Source organism: Giraffa tippelskirchi, chromosome 11 (assembly GCF_054371585.1).
Source record: "Giraffa tippelskirchi isolate mGirTip1 chromosome 11, T2T-mGirTip1v1.2.pri, whole genome shotgun sequence".
In the NCBI taxonomy this organism is placed as follows: Eukaryota; Metazoa; Chordata; class Mammalia; order Artiodactyla; family Giraffidae; genus Giraffa; species Giraffa tippelskirchi.
The window spans coordinates 137,872,809-137,890,003 of NC_137285.1; the positions used below are offsets into that span (position 1 = coordinate 137,872,809).

General features: G+C 39.4%; 1 protein-coding gene across 2 annotated transcripts in view; it reads left to right on the plus strand.

Moving 5' to 3' along the window:
* Window positions 1-17,195, plus strand: part of LOC145527162 (uncharacterized) — a 544,757-nt gene that overhangs the window by 167,052 nt on the left and 360,510 nt on the right. The window lies entirely within an intron of this gene.

Genomic DNA, 17,195 nt, shown 5'->3' on the forward strand with positions numbered 1-17,195 from the left:
CGGGAGCAAGAGTCCTTCAGGGGAGGACTAAAGGAGGACTGTCTGCAGGGGTAGTTTATGTGGGAGAGCCCCAGGGAAATGGAATAGCTGAGGATTTGAGTGGCAGGCTGAAGAGTTAGGATCACATTTCTAGTCCTGGGGAAGTGGCTCTATGGACACGCTGTGAGCTGTTGGTCACCTGAGTGGAGGGGTGTGGCTGCAATGTAGCCTTCTGAACACAAAGCTTATTTGAGCACTACATCAGCACATACGATCTTGGTAGAGCACCCTTGACATGTCGCCAAGCCTTTGCCCAGACATCACAGACCCCTCCCAAAGCATCCTTATGAAGCATCTATGTTACTTCCTCCACCACATAGGGGAAGAAATAGACCTCAGTATATCTTGAAATTCTCTTACAAGCAGTAAGAGAATTACAAACACTTTTGGTGTTTGCTATGCAGTTATGGGCTCAGTTTGGGGAAAGATAGAGAATGTAGACATCTGTGTGTGGTAGGTGCATGTGTGAGATGTTGTGAGATGTATGTGTGTGTGATTGCATGTATACATAAGGTGGGGCATGTGCATGGTGTGTGTGTGTATGTGATATGTGGTATGCTTGTGTGATACATGTATATATGGGGGGATGTATGTGTGTGTCGTATAGTGTGTTCATATTGTAATTGCACATGATGCATGGAGTGTGTGGAGTATGTGCATGTGTATTTAGAGTGCGTGTATTGTGACATGTGGTTAAGTGTGTGGTGTGTGAGATTTGCAGGGTATGTGTGCATGGTGAGTGGGATGGATGTGGTGTGGTATGTGAATGTGGGGTGAGATATATATGTGTTAGGTGTGGTCTGTGCCTAGTACAAACATGGATGACATGTGGTATATATGTGTGGTGGGTGTGTGTATGTGTGTCTGTGTGTGCATGGGCACATGGGAACCTGTGTTGTAGTATTAAAGAGCCCAGCTCCTGAATAGCCAGATTGCCTGGACTGATGGCTGGCTCCACTAAATGAGCAAACCACTTAACTTTTTTGTGCTTTGCCTTCCTTATTTCTTAAAAGAGGGTAATAAGAAGGCCTATCTCCAAGTGATATTGTGAGTTACTGCACAGTGCCGAGCACAGAGATGACCCTCAATAAATATTAGCTGTTGTTTGGCCCTATTGCAGCTGCTGAGGTTTTCAGGTGTTGTTTAGAGGGCTCTCTGCCTTTTCTGCTGGTTGATGGCCCCTTGGAAGCAGCAAGCAGTGACAGTTTGTTATAAAACCATTAGATCCAAGCTAACAGAGAAGATTTTTCTTCATGTCCTCGCTGCTCTTCAGCATCACTACTCATCTTTGAATTCACTGTAAATTCTGACAACACACAAAATCCTGAGCTGCTTGGTTTTTCTGAAACCTGTCTGGGCTGATGAAGAATAGAGGCAGCCCTCCACCACGCTCCGCTGGGAAGAAAAGAAAAACAAATATTTCACAAGGTCACTAGGTGGGTGGCTCTAAGATATTAACCACAACAGCTCCCCACCCCAGCTCATTAATAGGAGTGTGTGTTCAGTAAGATGCAATGTTTTGCTGCTTATGAAATCTTTTATTTTGAAGAGAAAATTGCCCTCGAAAATGAGAATAGTGAAAATTCCTCTAGAATGAGTGGAGATGCCTTTGGCTGGTGTTTCAAAGATTGACATTCTGTGTGGGCAGCAAGGAGTCAGGGGGTCAGGAAAATTCATTTTCCCTGATTTTACCCAATCCAGATTGGTTTCTAGGGCATGGTCAAAGAGAGTCCATCTGGAAGGCATTTTATAAATATCAGGACCATCTTGTCCAGATTAACAATCATAATTTGATTAAAAAATAAGAGTATCAAATTTGCATTACTGGGCAAATGCACGAAGAAGTATATATAAAATATGTGTGTACAATACTGTAAAGCAATTATCCTTCAATTAAAAATAAGTAAATTTAATTATAAAAAATATGTGTATATCTCCTAATTATCATAGTTACCTCCCATCCTTCTCTATTCCCTAATCCTGCTTTTATTAATTTCCTTCCCCCCCAGACTATAAGGATGACAGGGACAGAAATTTAATTTCTGTTGCTCATGACTGTAGCTCCTGTTGCTGAAACTATCCAGGCTCATTGCAGGTGTTCTATATATATATAGGTGTTGAGCAAATAAATGAATAAATAGAAAAAAAAGAAAGAAAACCACTTAACTGTCCAGTGAGAGGGTTTGGTAAATTTAATAAAGCACTTCTATAAAGCAGAAAACAAAATAACCATTGAAAGTGACTAGGCAAACTTAAATCCTTATTTATTAACTAGGAAAGCCATACATTTTCTGTTTAGTGAAAATAATCAGGTTGCAGAGCAGTTTATATGCTTGTGTCTTTTCTGTGTATGTGTTAATAGTTGTGTGTATTTATGTATTGTTATATGGATATATTTACTTAGAAAAATATATAGAACATGTATCAGTGATAATCTCTAGGTGGGATGATGATGGGAGATTTTTATTTCTTACTTTTGCCTTTTTGTATTGTCTGAAAGATACAGAAGCACAAATAACTTTAAAAATCAGAAAAGTAAAGATAATTTTCTTTAAAAAAAGCTTTTTTTTTTTCCTTTGAACTTTCAAAACCTTCAAAGCCTGTGTCCCGGCTCTAATTTATTCCAGCTGCTGAGGACAACAGAAACTTGGCACTAGAGATTTTGAGAAAAATCCAGATAATTTTTTCTGCTTGATTAGTATAGGGTTGAGCTTTTTGTAGCTTCAGAAGGAAAAGAAGAAAAATTCTAGGTTCTGATGAAAAGTGGATCTTCAACACATACTTGTTCTGTGGAATGACTAAATTTGGAAAGTTATATGTGGATTGCTCTCTGCTGAAGTAGTACTTATTGGCTCCAGGTCAAGGAATTTGATCTTTGGTTCTTTGGAGAATCATGAAAATTCCAAGTTCAAGGTCTTATATATCTCATCAAAGGTGTGCTCAAAGTCCTATGCTTCTAGGCTGGGTACAAATTAATGAGAACGACCTGGTCAGCAAAATTGATTATAGGGGACTGTATGTGATATCTTTCTTTCTTTTTTTTTTTTTATTACTTTATTTATTTTAGTTGGAGGCTAATTACTTTACAATATTGTAGTGGTTTTTTCCATACACTGACAAGAATCAGCCATGGGTTTACATGTGTTCCCCATCCTGAACCCCTCTCCCACCTCCCTCCCCATCTCATCCCTCTGGATCATCCCATTGCACCAGCCCTGAGCACTTGTCTCATGCATCGAACCTGGACTGGCGTTCTGTTTCACATATGATAATATACATGTTTCAATGCTATTCTCTCAGATCGTCCCACCCTCACCTTCTCCCACAGAGTCCATAAGACTGTTCTATGCATCTGTGTCTCTTTTTCTGTCTCGCATATAGGGTTATCATTACCATCTTTCAAATTCCATATATATGCATTAGTATCCTGTATTGGTGTTTTTCTTTCTGGCTTACATCACTCTGTATAATGGGCTCCAGTTTCATCCATCTCAATAGAACTGATTCAAATGTATTCTTTTTAATGGCTGAGTAATAGTCCATTGTGTATATGTACCACAGCTTCCTTATCCATTCGCCTGCTGATGGACATCTAGGTTGCTTCCATGTCCTGGCTATTATAAACAGTGCTGCGATGAACATTGGGGTACACGCGTTTCTTTCAATTCTGGTTTCCTCGGTGTGTATGCCCAGCAGTGGGATTGCTGGGTCGTATGGCAGTTCTATTCCCAGTTTTTTAAGGAATCACCACACTGTTCTCCATAGTGGCTGTACTAGTTTGCATTCCCACCAACAGTGTAAGAGGGTTCCCTTTTCTCCACACCCTCTCCAGCATTTATTGCTTGTAGACTTTTGGATAGCAGCCATTCTGACTGGTGTGAAATGGTACCTCATTGTGGTTTTGATTTGCGTTTCTCTAATAATGAGTGATGTTGAGCATCTTTTCATGTGTTTGTTAGCCATCTGTATGTCTTCTTTGGAGAAATGTCTGTTTAGTTCTTTGGCCCATTTTTTGATTGTGTCATTTATTTTTCTGGAATTGAACTTCAGGAGTTGCTTGTATATTTTTGAGATTAATTCTTTGTCCATTGCTTCATTTGCTATTATTTTCTCCCATTCTGAATGCTGTCTTTTCACCTTGCTTATAGTTTGCTTTGTTGTGCAGGATGTGATCTATCCTGGAGAAGGTTCTGTGTGCACTTGAGAAAAAGGTGAAATTGATTGTTTTGGGATGAAATGTCCTGTAGATATCAATTTAAAGTTTGTATTTCCTTGTTAATTTTCTGTTTAGTTGATCTATCCATAGGTGTGAATGGGGTATTAAAGTCTCCCACTATTATTGTGTTATTGTTAATTTTCCCTCTCATACTTGTTAGCATTTGCCTTACATATTGTGGTGCTCCTAATGTTGGGTGCATATATAATTGTTATATCTTCTTCTTGGATTGATCCTTTGATCATTATGTAGTGTCCTTCTTTGTCTCTTTTCACAGCCTTTATTTTAAAGTCTATTTTATCTGAAATGTGTATTGTGACTCCTGCTTTCTTTTGGTCTCCGTTTGCGTGAAATATTTTTTTCCAGCCCTTCACTTTCAGTCTGCATGTGTCCCTAGTTTTGAGGTGGGTCTCTTGTAGACAGCATATATAGGGGTCTTGTTTTTGTATCCATACAACCAGTCTTTGTCTTTTGGTTGGGGCATTCAACCCATTTACATTTAAGGTAATTATTGATAAGTATGGTCCCGTTGCCATTTACTTTGTTGTTTTGGGTTCGTGTTTATACACCTTTCTGTGTTTCCTGTCTAGAGAAAATCCTTTAGTATTTGTTGAAGAGCTGGTTTGGTGGTGCTGAATTCTCTCAGCTTTTGCTTGTCTGTAAAGCTTTTGAATTCTCCTTCATATCTGAATGAGATCCTTGCTGGGTACAGTAATATGGGTTGTAGGTTATTCTCTTCCATTACTTTAAGTATGTCCTGCCATTCCCTTCTGGTATGAAGAGTTTCAATTGAAAGATCAGCTGTTATCCTTATGGGAATCCTCTTGTGTGTTATTGTGATATCTTTCAAGGTGAATTGGTTTGGGATCATTTCAGAAAGGTTTGGGAAAATTTTGGAGATTTTCGTTAGCAGCAGGTGTTACCTAATGATAAGATTACATCAGGCCTGTTTTGTTGTGTTATCAATGTTGTTATGCATCTTAAATTTAGCTTGTCCAAGTTTAAACCTGTACCTCTTTTTAGGCAGGACTGTGAAATACAGAACTTCATCTGGGGGTTGTGGGGAATGCTGGTTTTAATTAGCTAACAAATGAGCAAATATTAGGTTCAGTTGGAAGAATATCATCTTTGTTGAACTTACATAACGAAGCAGGTTCATTTGATTTCACTTAATTGACTTTATATTTAAGAGGAAAATGGATTTATAGTTATGAACATATCTCATTACCTAGAATCTTATACAGCTTCATAAAGTCATTATTATTTAGGACAGCATGAGTTAAGTTGTTTGCATTAGCCTGTGCATGTAATGATGCTGAAATAGAACAATTAATTTTCCAACATAAAATATCAGGGAGTGAACACAGGCACCCAGATATAAGGGATTAATCATTTAAGTATTGAAAAAGGGACACAGAGAGCAGTTAATTGCAAGGATCTGAAAGTCAGCAGTCTAATCCGATTAAATATGTAAATCGAGCAATGGTGTTCATTTTCAGTGTCCTTTTGGGCTAATAATTAAATGACGGATTTAGAAATTAATTGCTGGGTAGTGAACTGCTTGTCCAGAAAACACTGCCTGCCTTCACCAGCTGTGCCCAGCATTTGGAAATTCCATGGTGTTACTCGTTTTTGACTTGGCCATGGAGGAAATGAGAAGAAATTTATACCGTTATCAATAAATAGCTTTCTTTCTCTGCCTTCTTTCTGGCATGGACAGTCAAATTGAGAGAATATTTTTCCTTGAGGACAGTTCTAGATTGGCACTTGACTTGTAATAAGCATTAGAAGACTAGCATTGAGGAAAATGAAAACGAAACCTCAGCAGTCCTGCTTCCGTTATGGAGGCAAATGTCTGGGGTACCTGAGGATCTGGTTCATCGTGGAAACCTCCTTCTCTGCCTGTGTCAGCCTGCAACTGCTTCCACCTCCTGCAGCTCGCAGAAGGAGCATTGTCTTCACGGTCCACCCAAGACCCCTCTTCCATTGTCACCTTGACTCACCACATTTCTAAGTGGGTTTTCCCCCTAGATGATGGTATGAGAGCTGGAGTGCTGTGCTTTGGGGGTTCTGCTAATATTCTGGCTATGTGACTCTCTGTAGTTGTATGTTGATATGTGTGTGTGGGGGGGAGGGGTCACCAAAATTCCTGCAGGATCTGGGGTCCATCACAGGTAGGCAGGGAAAATGGCCTGATCTCATTCTAACTAGATTGGCTTCCTACCTTCTATTGACCTCTACTGTCCTAGCACCTCTTTGTAAATCTGTTATTTGTTTAAATTAATCTTGAATATTACTACCTGCCTAATATAGGTCCTGACACATACCAGCTGCCCAGAAAGGTCTTCAGAATGTAGGATTAAGTGAATAAATGCACAAGGGGAAATATGAAGTTCTGTCTTCTTCGCAAGTACCAGACAAGGTAAATCAGAAAGATTTTGTGTTGAAATTGGTAATATCAATTTAGAGACGTTCAGATTAAATTCAGATTCAGATTCAGTTAACTAGCTTTTTAAACTAGTTTTTTCACTCTCTTAATTTTTTTCAAAATTAGACCATGCATGTAATAATAATTCAAATAATAAGAGTAAACATGTTTCATGCTCACATGTATTTGGGGTCTTAATTCATGGGGGTATTCTCATAACCACTTGTCAGTGGTTTTTAAGTGTAATTAAAACCTTTTTTAATTAAGCCTTTTTAAGTGTAATTTACTTGAACATGGTTTGTATATAGGTTTAAACATTATAAATACTCCTTCCCTCCACTCACTGGCTGACAGCTTGACGTTGAGGGGTATTGTAGAAGAAAGTCTCATGTATTTTGCAGTTTTGGCAAGTTGAGCACAATCGCTTGTATATAACAGGTGTTTAATATTTGTTAGTTGAACAGAACAGATAAACACAGGGGACCCAAAGTGTTTGGAGCTTCATATATTATTTCAAGGTGAGGTTTTGCAAGTTAAAAGAGATATTAAGAACTGACATAATCAGTGTGTCAAGTAAATTAATGATAGTGGAATTTCAGGCATGAGCAATGGAGAGGTTTCAGGCTGAGTGGAATCCTTTATCATGCTAGTGAAGCAGAATTTTTTTTGTGCTTACAGTAAAGGCTGTCTCTGATTTCTGTTAAAGCCTACTATGTGTGTTTCTTCTTTTATAGAAGGGCACACTTGGTGGGAGTAGAGAGTGTGAGTTTTGAAATCAAACACCTGGGATTAATCTCCACTCCCAGTGGCTTATTTCTCACTACTGGGCAGCCTTTTTAAGCATCTAGAGTCACTGCATGACAGGAGTGAAGCATGTGGTTCTAGTGGAGATTAGACATAATGTGACTTACATGGGATATTGCAGTCACTCCATGGCTATTGCTATTTCAATAATTGTTTTCATTTTAGAGAGCCATGTGTCCCTGCAATACTTCTTAATGTTTGTGGGTATCTAAGAGGTTCTAATGAGACCAACTTTTTTATGTGTTTTGACATGCCAAACATCTAGTCTGCTTGGGCTTCCATAACAAAATACCACAGAGTAGGTGGCTTAAACAATAGAAGGTTATTTTCTCACTGTTGTGAAGGCTGGAAGCCTGAGGTTAGGGTGACAGCGTGGTCAGGTCCTGGTGAGAGCTCTCTTCCTGGCTTGGAGATGGGCACCTTCTCATGTATTCTTACATGGTGAAGAGAGAGAAAAAGAGAGAGAGAGAGGTAGTGAGCACTTTGTTGTCTCACAAGGACATTAATATCATCATGAGGGCCCCACCCTCATGGCCTCTCTAAATTTATCTTTCCAAGGCCAAAATTTCCAAATGCCATTACATTTGAATATTTAAGGCTTTAACATGTGAATTTTGGGGGATACAGTTAACTCCTTAGTACCCCAAAAAGATCTTATCACAAAATTAGTTGATATGGAAGTTATTCTTTTTAGCAATGGGTTAATTTGAATTGGGAGCAATGGGTTTGGGGAAAGGGTTTTGAGGCTCAACAGGCTATGATATGGTTTGATTGCCACCTCCAAATCATTTGTAGGTTTGTTATTTGAATTTTGTTTATTTATTTTTTAATTTATTTTTTTATTGAAGGATAATTGCTTTACAGAATTTTGTTGTTTTCTGTCAAACCTCAACATGAGGGTATATATATATCCTCTCCCATTTGAACCCCCCTCCCATCTCCCAACCCATCCCACCCCTCTAGATTGATTCAGAGCTCCTGTTTGAGTTTCCTGAGCCATACAGCAAATTCCTATTGGCTATCTATTTTACATATGGTAATGTAAGTTTCCATATTACTCTCTCCATACATCTCACCCTCTCCTCCCCTCTCCCCATGTCCATAAGTCTATTCTCTATGTCTGTTTCTCCATTGCTGCCCTGTAAATAAATTCTTCAGTACCATTTTTCTAGATTCTGTATATGTATGTTAGAATATGATATTTATCTTTCTCTTTCTGACTCACTTCACTCTCTATAATAGGTTTTAGGTTCATCCACCTCATCAGAACTGACTCAAATGTGTTTCTTTTTATGGCTGAGAAGTATTCCATTGTGTATATGTACCACAAATTCTTTATCCATTCATCTGTTGATGGACATCTAGATTACTTCCATGTTCTAGTTATGTTACTTGAATTTTAAATCTCCTTCTGTTAAAATGAGAAGGCAAGAGTGGCTGATGGCAAGGTGCACAAGCTCAGTGAAGTTCTTTGACTTTCATCAAGTTCACTGTATTATTATTTTCTTGCATAATATTTGACCAGGACTATGGAGATAAGAGGGTTGGAAATGAAATGATAATATTTAGATGGAGGATGACTACATAGAATATGTTAAGATATAGTTACATGACTAGATAGAAAATGGCCACAGAACATGGAAATCTACACTCCCCTATGTCTAGCATTTCTGGGTACTGTGAAGATTATCCAGTTATGGGCCCCTGCCTTGATAATCTCAAAAATTACCGTTAAGTGACCTAGCTTTGAGATCTAGCCTATATCTCTTATCAGGTACATGACCTTGAGCAAGTCACAATCCTCACCAAGACTCAGTTTTCTCATTTCTAATAATGTGGTTTAAGGGCCAAAGTTCATTACACATGGCAGAAACTCAATCAAGGTTTATGACTTTGAGAATGAACTTGTTTACCTCTTCATCACCGAAGTGCAAGTGGCAGATATGTTTCATGAATATATGAGCCCAAATCGACATGCTGGACTTCAATTATGAAAAGGTAGGATTACATTATAAAAGTAAGTAAAAGTTATTTCAATAACCCAGGTCTTCAATCTTATCTGAAACCTTTGGAGCCAGATACATTAGGGACTTGGAAATTTTCCGTGGTTACAAAGATAATACAGAACAGATACTGCATGTGCCACCCTCCAATGGGATTTGGAGAAACACCCCAGAATCAAACACATTAATAATTCTTTAGTGAAGTATGTGAATATTTATACTAAGCAGGATGTACAGAGACGGTAAATAGTTCAGGTCAGGTTTTACCACAAAAAGAAGTTCCGTAGGTTACGTTTTGCTGCCAAATGAGTTACGAAAAATAAAGTTTGATTTTTGAAACTTTTCTGCCAAAGTTTTAGAATTGCAGATAAGGGACTGAGGATCTGTGTTATTAAAAGAACTTTTGATATTACTTTTATAAAGTAATATTGACTTTTCAGAGTTGAAGTCTTTGCCATATAACTTGGTCACAGGTGCTAGATTATGAAAATAAAATTCGAATGCTGGCTTCCCAGTAAGAAATGCAAATCTCAGGCCCTTCAAACACCCAGGCAATCATGATTTCATGGACTCATTACTGTCAAATGATGAATATCCAGGCAGAATGCTTTATTGAATATACAGGGAGCATACATTGCCAGGCCTATGATCTTATCATGGGTAATTCACCACTCTGGGTGACAGAAGATCTCAGAACATACCTGCCTTTGGATAATGCACCTAGCAGAGAAAAACAGTTTGAAAATTAATTACTTGGCTTTCATTTACTCTTTAAGAAATCGCACCCAGGTTATCACAAAGGAGTACATTTGACCCAGAGTCCTGTGCAAATGAGAAAACACGCTGTTTGCCTACTCTTTTCAAGATAAAACATTTGATAAGGTGACCTCCACTGTAAAAGCAGACCAAGCAGTGTGTATCTGTGATACTTGCAGAGAGCCTGAGACCCTTTGATTTTCCTCTGAGCCCTTTCCTGCATCATAAATTTCCCTGGGATGACCTTCATCTGTAGTTATTAAATTTACCTGTGCATCACAATCACAAGGAAAAATAAAAGGCAGATTTTCAGTGTATCATCCTAGGGGATTCAGCAGGGCTGGTATCCTGAAAATCCCTTTTGTTTGTTTATTTTTTCTCACCTGGAGTTAAATTTTGTGACTAGAGTTTGACTTTCAGATTGTATTGACCTTTCAGGTCATAGCATCAGAAATCCTGTTTGGGAGGAGAAAGCTTCCCAGGGGGCTTAGCGGTAAAGAATCTGCCTGCCAATGCAGGAGATGCAAGTTTGATCCCTGGGTCAGGAATATTCCCTGGAGAAGGAAACAGCAACCCACTCCAGTATTCTTGCCTGGGAAATCCCATGGACAGAGGAACCTGGAGGGCTACATTCCATGGGGTTGCAAAGAGTCAGACACAACTTAGTGACTAAGCAACAACAACACACAGTAATTAACTGTACATTACCTAGAAGCAATGCATTAAAATTTTTTAATGTAATTTTGACAATTGGACACAGAAGGTTTATGGGATCCAAAGACCCTCTGTTATCCATGTTACCAAATATCCTCCCCAGCCATTAAGTTAGGAGCCCAGTGGGAAGAAGATGTCCATGGAGAATTAGCTGTTGAACTTCGTTTCTGTCGTTTACTCTGGCCTCACAGAGCTAAGTTCATTTAGGACGTTCTTTAGGGAAACATGCAAGAGAACCATACCGCATACACTTCCAGATTAGTATACAGCAGGGACCGCAAACTTATAGGCTAATAGGTACTAAGTAGGCAACTCAAATGTATGAACTGGTAAGTCAAATGGAGAATCTGCCAAATTCTTCCAAAGTTGGGCAAAAACCCACTTAACCTCTAGCCAGTTATTGCTGGCTGGAACTAAGGACTCAGAATGCTGGGTTTTTATTTTTTAACTTTAAAGAGACAGTCTGGATTGCTATGTGAAATCCTTCAATGGTTAAAATCAAAACAATTTAACAACTGTCTAAATTAGGTACCATTATTATCTTCAGTTTTCAGGTATGGAAACATATTCAGGGAGTGCAATAATTTAAATTATGCAGCAAATATTCAGTCTCCACTTTCCAATTAGAGACAGCATACATTTCCCTGACCCATTGATGTTGGTCTTGGCCATCTGATTTGCTGTGGCCCAAGAATATTAGTGAAAGTGATTACATGCCTGTTGTGAGCCAAGGCCAAAGGAATGTCTGGCGTATGTATACTTCTGCCATTACTGTAAGAGCAGGCTCCTACTAGCTGCTGGTCTACAGAACATGAGAGTCACATGGAGATGATGTGATTCCCACTTGCAGTTGATGCTGAGATCACCTCGTACCTAGGTAACTGGTGTAGACATGAGCAAAAATAAATGGCAGCAGTTTACACATTAGCATATTGAATAGAGGTAAATGATACAGGGAGTTTATAACTTGCCTAAGCTTACAAACCAATCATTGATTTAATGAGGATTTGAACCTGGGTCTTGCAAACCTAAAGCACATAGTTACTGGTAGTCTTCATTTACTGATACCTTATCTTGCTGATGATATACTATTTAACAATGATTGTTCAGGTTCATGGTCTTAAGATGCTAAGTTGCCGTGAAGTGAAATTGTCCTTGGGAACATTTCATTGTTCTTTCCTTTTATTTCACTTTGGATTCTTTGAAACTGGTGATTACCATGTGGTTATGTTGTTGTTATTGTTGAGCCACTAGGTCATGTCCCACTCTTAGCGACCCCATGAACTGAAGCATGCCAGCTTTCCCTATCCTTCACGATCTCCCGAAGTTTGTTCAAACTCATGTCTGTTGCGTCGATGATGCTATTCAACCATCTCATCCTCTGCTGTCCCCTTCTCCTCCTGACTTTAATCTTTCCCAGAATCAGGGTCTTTTCCAACGAGTCAGCTTTTCTCATCAGATGGCCAGAGTATTGGAGCTTCAGCATCAGTCCTTCCAGTGAATATTCAGGGTCGATTTCCTTTAGGACTGACTGGTTGGATCTTCTTGCTGTCCAAGGGACTCTCAAGAGTCTTCTCCAGCACCACAACTCAAAAGCATCAATTCTTTGGCATTCAACCCTCTTTATGGCCTAGCTCTCACATCCATACATGACCGCTGAAAAAACCATGGCTTTGACTAGACGGACCTTTGTCAGCAAAGTAATGTGTCTGCTTTTTAATACGCTGTCTAGGTTGGTCATTACTTTTCTTCAAGGAACAAGCATCTTTTAATTTCGTGGCTGTAGTCACTGTCTGAGGTAATTTTTTAGCCCAAGAAAATAAAATTTGTCACTTTTTCCACTTTTTCCCCATCTATTTGCGATGAAGTGATGGGACCAGATGCCATGATCTTAGTTTTTTGAATGCTTTTTCATAAAGAGGCTGTTTAGTTCCTCTTCACTTTCTGCCATTAAAGTGGTATCATCTGAATATCTGAGGTTGTTGATATTTCTCCTGGCAATCTTGATTCTAGCTTGTGATTCATCCATCCCAGCATTTCGCATGATGTACTCTGCATGTAACTTAAATAAGCAGGGTGACAATATATTGCCTTGACATACTCCTTTCCCAATTTGGAACCTGTCTGTTTTCCATGTCTGGTTCTAACTGTTGCTTCTTGTCTTGTATACAGGTTTCTCAGGAGACAGGTAAGGTGGTCTGGTATTCCCATCTCTTTAACATTTTTCCACAGTTTTTTGTGATCCACAAAGTCAAAGTTTTTAGTGTAGCTGATGAAGCAGAAGTCGATGTTTTTCTGGAATTCCCTTACTTTTTATATGATCCCACAGATGTTGGCAATTTGATCTCTGGTTCTTCTGCCTTTTCTAAATCCAACTTTTACATCTGGAAGTTCTCGGTACACATACTGTTGAAGTCTAGCTTGAAGGATTTTGAGCGTTACCTTGCTAGCATTTGAAATGAGTGCAATTGTATGGTAGTTTGAACATTCTTTGGCATTACCTTTCTTTAGGATTGGAGTGAAAACTGACCTTTTCCAATCCGGTGGCCACTGTTGAGTTGTCCAAACTTGCTGGCACATTGAGTGCAGCACTTTAACAGCATCATTTTTAATAGTTTTAAATAGTTATATAGACAACTTTGATTGTTTGAAAATACTTTGGACTTGTTATGATGGGTTTTGATCTTCCTTCTTAAAATGATACACACATATTATACATGTACATACATAACCACATATGCACAAACATACATGCTCACAGACACAGGTATATATGATACTTTCTCACTTCCTCCCAGTCTAGGGTGGGTATACAGTATTCCTCCAGTGAGATATTCTCCTCCTATACCTTTCATCTGGACCAGGACATTTAGGGTCACTTCATCTTACCCCAGGGCTTCCCAGGTGGCTCAGCAGTAAAGAATCTGCCTGCCAATGCAGGAGACATGGGTTTGATCCCTGGGTTGCAAAGATCCGCTGGAGAAAGAAATGGCAACCCACTCCAGTATTCTTGCCTGGGAAATCTCATGGGCAGAAGAGCCTGGATGGCTACAGTCTCTGTGGTCGCAGAGCCAGACACTATTTAATGACTAAACAACATCTTACTCAAGTATATTATTTTCCTAGGGCTGTCAGAGCAAAGTACGACAAACCAAGTGATTTAAAACAACAGAAATTACTGTCTCACAATTCAGGAAACTGAAAGTCAAAATGAAAGTGTAGGCATGGACATATAAGGAAAAATCCTTCCTTCCCTCTCTCTAGTTTCTGGTGGTTTGCTGGCAATCTTTGGCATTCCTTGGCTTGCAGCTGTGTAACTTCAGTCTTGCATTCATTGTCACATGATGTTCATGCTGTGTGTCTCTGTGTCTTCACATTGCCTTCTCCTTATAAGAACTTCCCTGATGGCTCAGACAGTAAAGAATCTTCCGGCAATTCAGGAGACCCGAGTTTGATCCCTTGGTCAGGAAGATCCACTGGAGAAAGGAATGGCTACCCACTCTAGTATTCCTGCCTGGAGAATCCTTAAGGACAGAAGAGCCAGGGTGGCTACATTCCATGGGATCACAAAAAGTTGGACATGACTGAATCACACACACACACACACACACACACATGCTGGCTTAGGGACTCCTGGGATCCAGTATGACATCATGTTAAGTAATTACCTCTGCAATGATCTTCTTTCCAAGTATGATCATATTCTTAGGTAGAGAGGGTTAGGACTCCAACATAGATATTTTTGGGGAGGAAGTAGGTCACAATTCAACCCATAACACCCAGCCTGGGCCAGGATATAGGAGGAGACTTGACAGGCTTGGGGATTCTGCTCACATAGTTCTCAGATGGCCATGCCTAAATCTTCTAGGGCCTCCAGGCCCACAGCTCCTCTGGGGCTTTATCCTCTGAGCTTTGTGTAATTCCAGGAAAGAAATTGTCTTCAGTAGTAGGTGCTTTCTCAGGGAGCTCTCAATTCATTTTTCTCTGAGCAATATTTTTTCCTGCTCACTGAGTGAATATCTTTGCCCCAGGTGGCCAGGCTTTTTCATTACTTGGAAAATCCCTCAAACTCCAAATCAAAAAGAACCACAAGTTAACCATATTTCTATCTATTTTTTTCCACATAAGCACACACACAAAGAAGCATTAGGGAATAAAGCTGAAATGTCATGTTGGACTGACAGTTTTCCGCACTGATTGATTTTAATGCTCACTGATGCTGGAAGATAGTCAGACTGGGCACTGGGTACCAGAAACCTGGTTTTGTCTCCTCTGGTTCCTTCTTGCTGTGCTGCCGAACTTGGTCCTCCTGCCCTGTGTTTGGCTGATTCAAGCATCTGGTATCAAATGTGTGTTAGTTGCTCAGTCGTGTCCGATTCTTCGTCATTCCATGGACAGTAGCCCCGTGGGCTCCTCTGTCCATAGAATTCTCCAGGCAAGAATACTGGAGTAGATTGCCGTTTCCTTCTCCAGGGGATCTTCCTGATCCAGGGATCAAACCCAGGTCTCCCACTTTGTGGGCAGATTCTTTGTCATCTCAGCCAGCAGGGAAGCCTGGTTTCAAGTGCCCTTCTCTGAATATGAAAGAAGGGTCCTGGGGAGCTGTGACTACAGTCATCCCTTGTCACCTGTGGGGAATTGGTTCCAGGAGCTCCCACAGATTCCAAAATATGAGGATCCTCAAGTCCCTTGTATAAAGGGGTGGAGGACAGTAGAGCCTGCATATCCATGAATTCCTCCCCCAGGATCCATCCACGGTTGGTTGACTTTCCAGATATGGAGCCCCTGGAATCAAGATGTCAACTATACTTGGAAAGGAAGTTGTATTATTGGCTCCCCATTCACATGACAAGTAGTTCTGGACACAGCAAAGAAATAGGACTTGGAGGGGTCAGACATGGTGTATAATATTTGATAGCACTTTCAATCACTTTAAAACCTGTTTCTAGATATTACCTCATATTCTGTACCTTCTGTCTGTTTGTCCACTGGTTTCTGCTGTGCCTAAGCTTCCTCCCATTTTGAGACCAATTTTCTCTTCTCTCTGAGGAGCCAGCTTCTACTCCCAGTCTCAGACTGTCTACTTTTCTTGACATTGTGTTTCATCCTTGATCTTTTGTGTCAGTCTTCTCTCCCTGGACTTCGAAACTATTGAATCTCACTGTGACACTCCTGTTTCGAGTGACAGGAAAAAGTGTTGGATTTTAGTGAGAAAGAGTAGTTCTCAGCTTGGTCCATATATGAGGAATTCTATATTTTCAGAAAAATTTGCTCACTGTCACAGAAGAGGCAAATTTTTCTGAAAATAATGCACTGATTTATTTACAAATGCTGTGGCACATATAGGAAGCTTCTGCAATAGTGTCCTGACTACTTGGGGGCCCTAAACTAAGGATTGGGAGTCATAGGTTTAGGTGCAAAGACCCAAGTGTTTCTTTCTTTAGGTGGCCAGTTACTGTCTGGCCTTCCCCTGAATCAGTGTGACACATGAAAAGCAGGAATAAAAAAGTTCATTTATTCACCTAGGCATTCATCCTTTGATCAAACTTTTAACAAGTAATTTACTGCATATTATTGAAGTAATTGCTGGGGATGTAAATAGGATATAGTATAGTCCCTACTGCTAGGGGGCTGAGATTCTGGTCAGGGAAATAGGTGTAAAAACCTTAAACTCATTTCAAATGTATATCAGAAATTATAATTGGAGTAAAATTTTGTGGCAGATCAAAAGAACAGGTAACACAGAGTAGTCCAGACATCCTCAGTTTGAATCCTGGCTCCTCATTCAGCTCTCCTGCCTGAGGCTATTTCTGTAACTTCTCTGAGGCTCAGTTTCCTAATATGTAACATTTGGATGCCAGTGGACTCAAGTATAATGGAGCCTGCAACCTGCACAGCTTTGGAAATCACAATTAAGAAAAATAATACCAAGTTATGAATATAAAATGAGGCACAAGTGTGAAAGTTTATTTAAAATGAGAAATCTTAACTTATACATTTAAAAATTTTTGAATAGCTGACAAACGCCATCAGTACCATGAAATTCAAAAATATGCAATCTTATTACTATTAATAATATGCATTTGCTGAGGTATATCTCTGTAATAAGTATTTTTGCATATATTTTAGCTGCATATTTTTAATCATTTCTTTATATGACAATAATTTTATAATGTTGTCCAAAGTTAGAAAAAGATCACATCTTTCTTACAGCATGTTGGTTAAATTAAAAAAT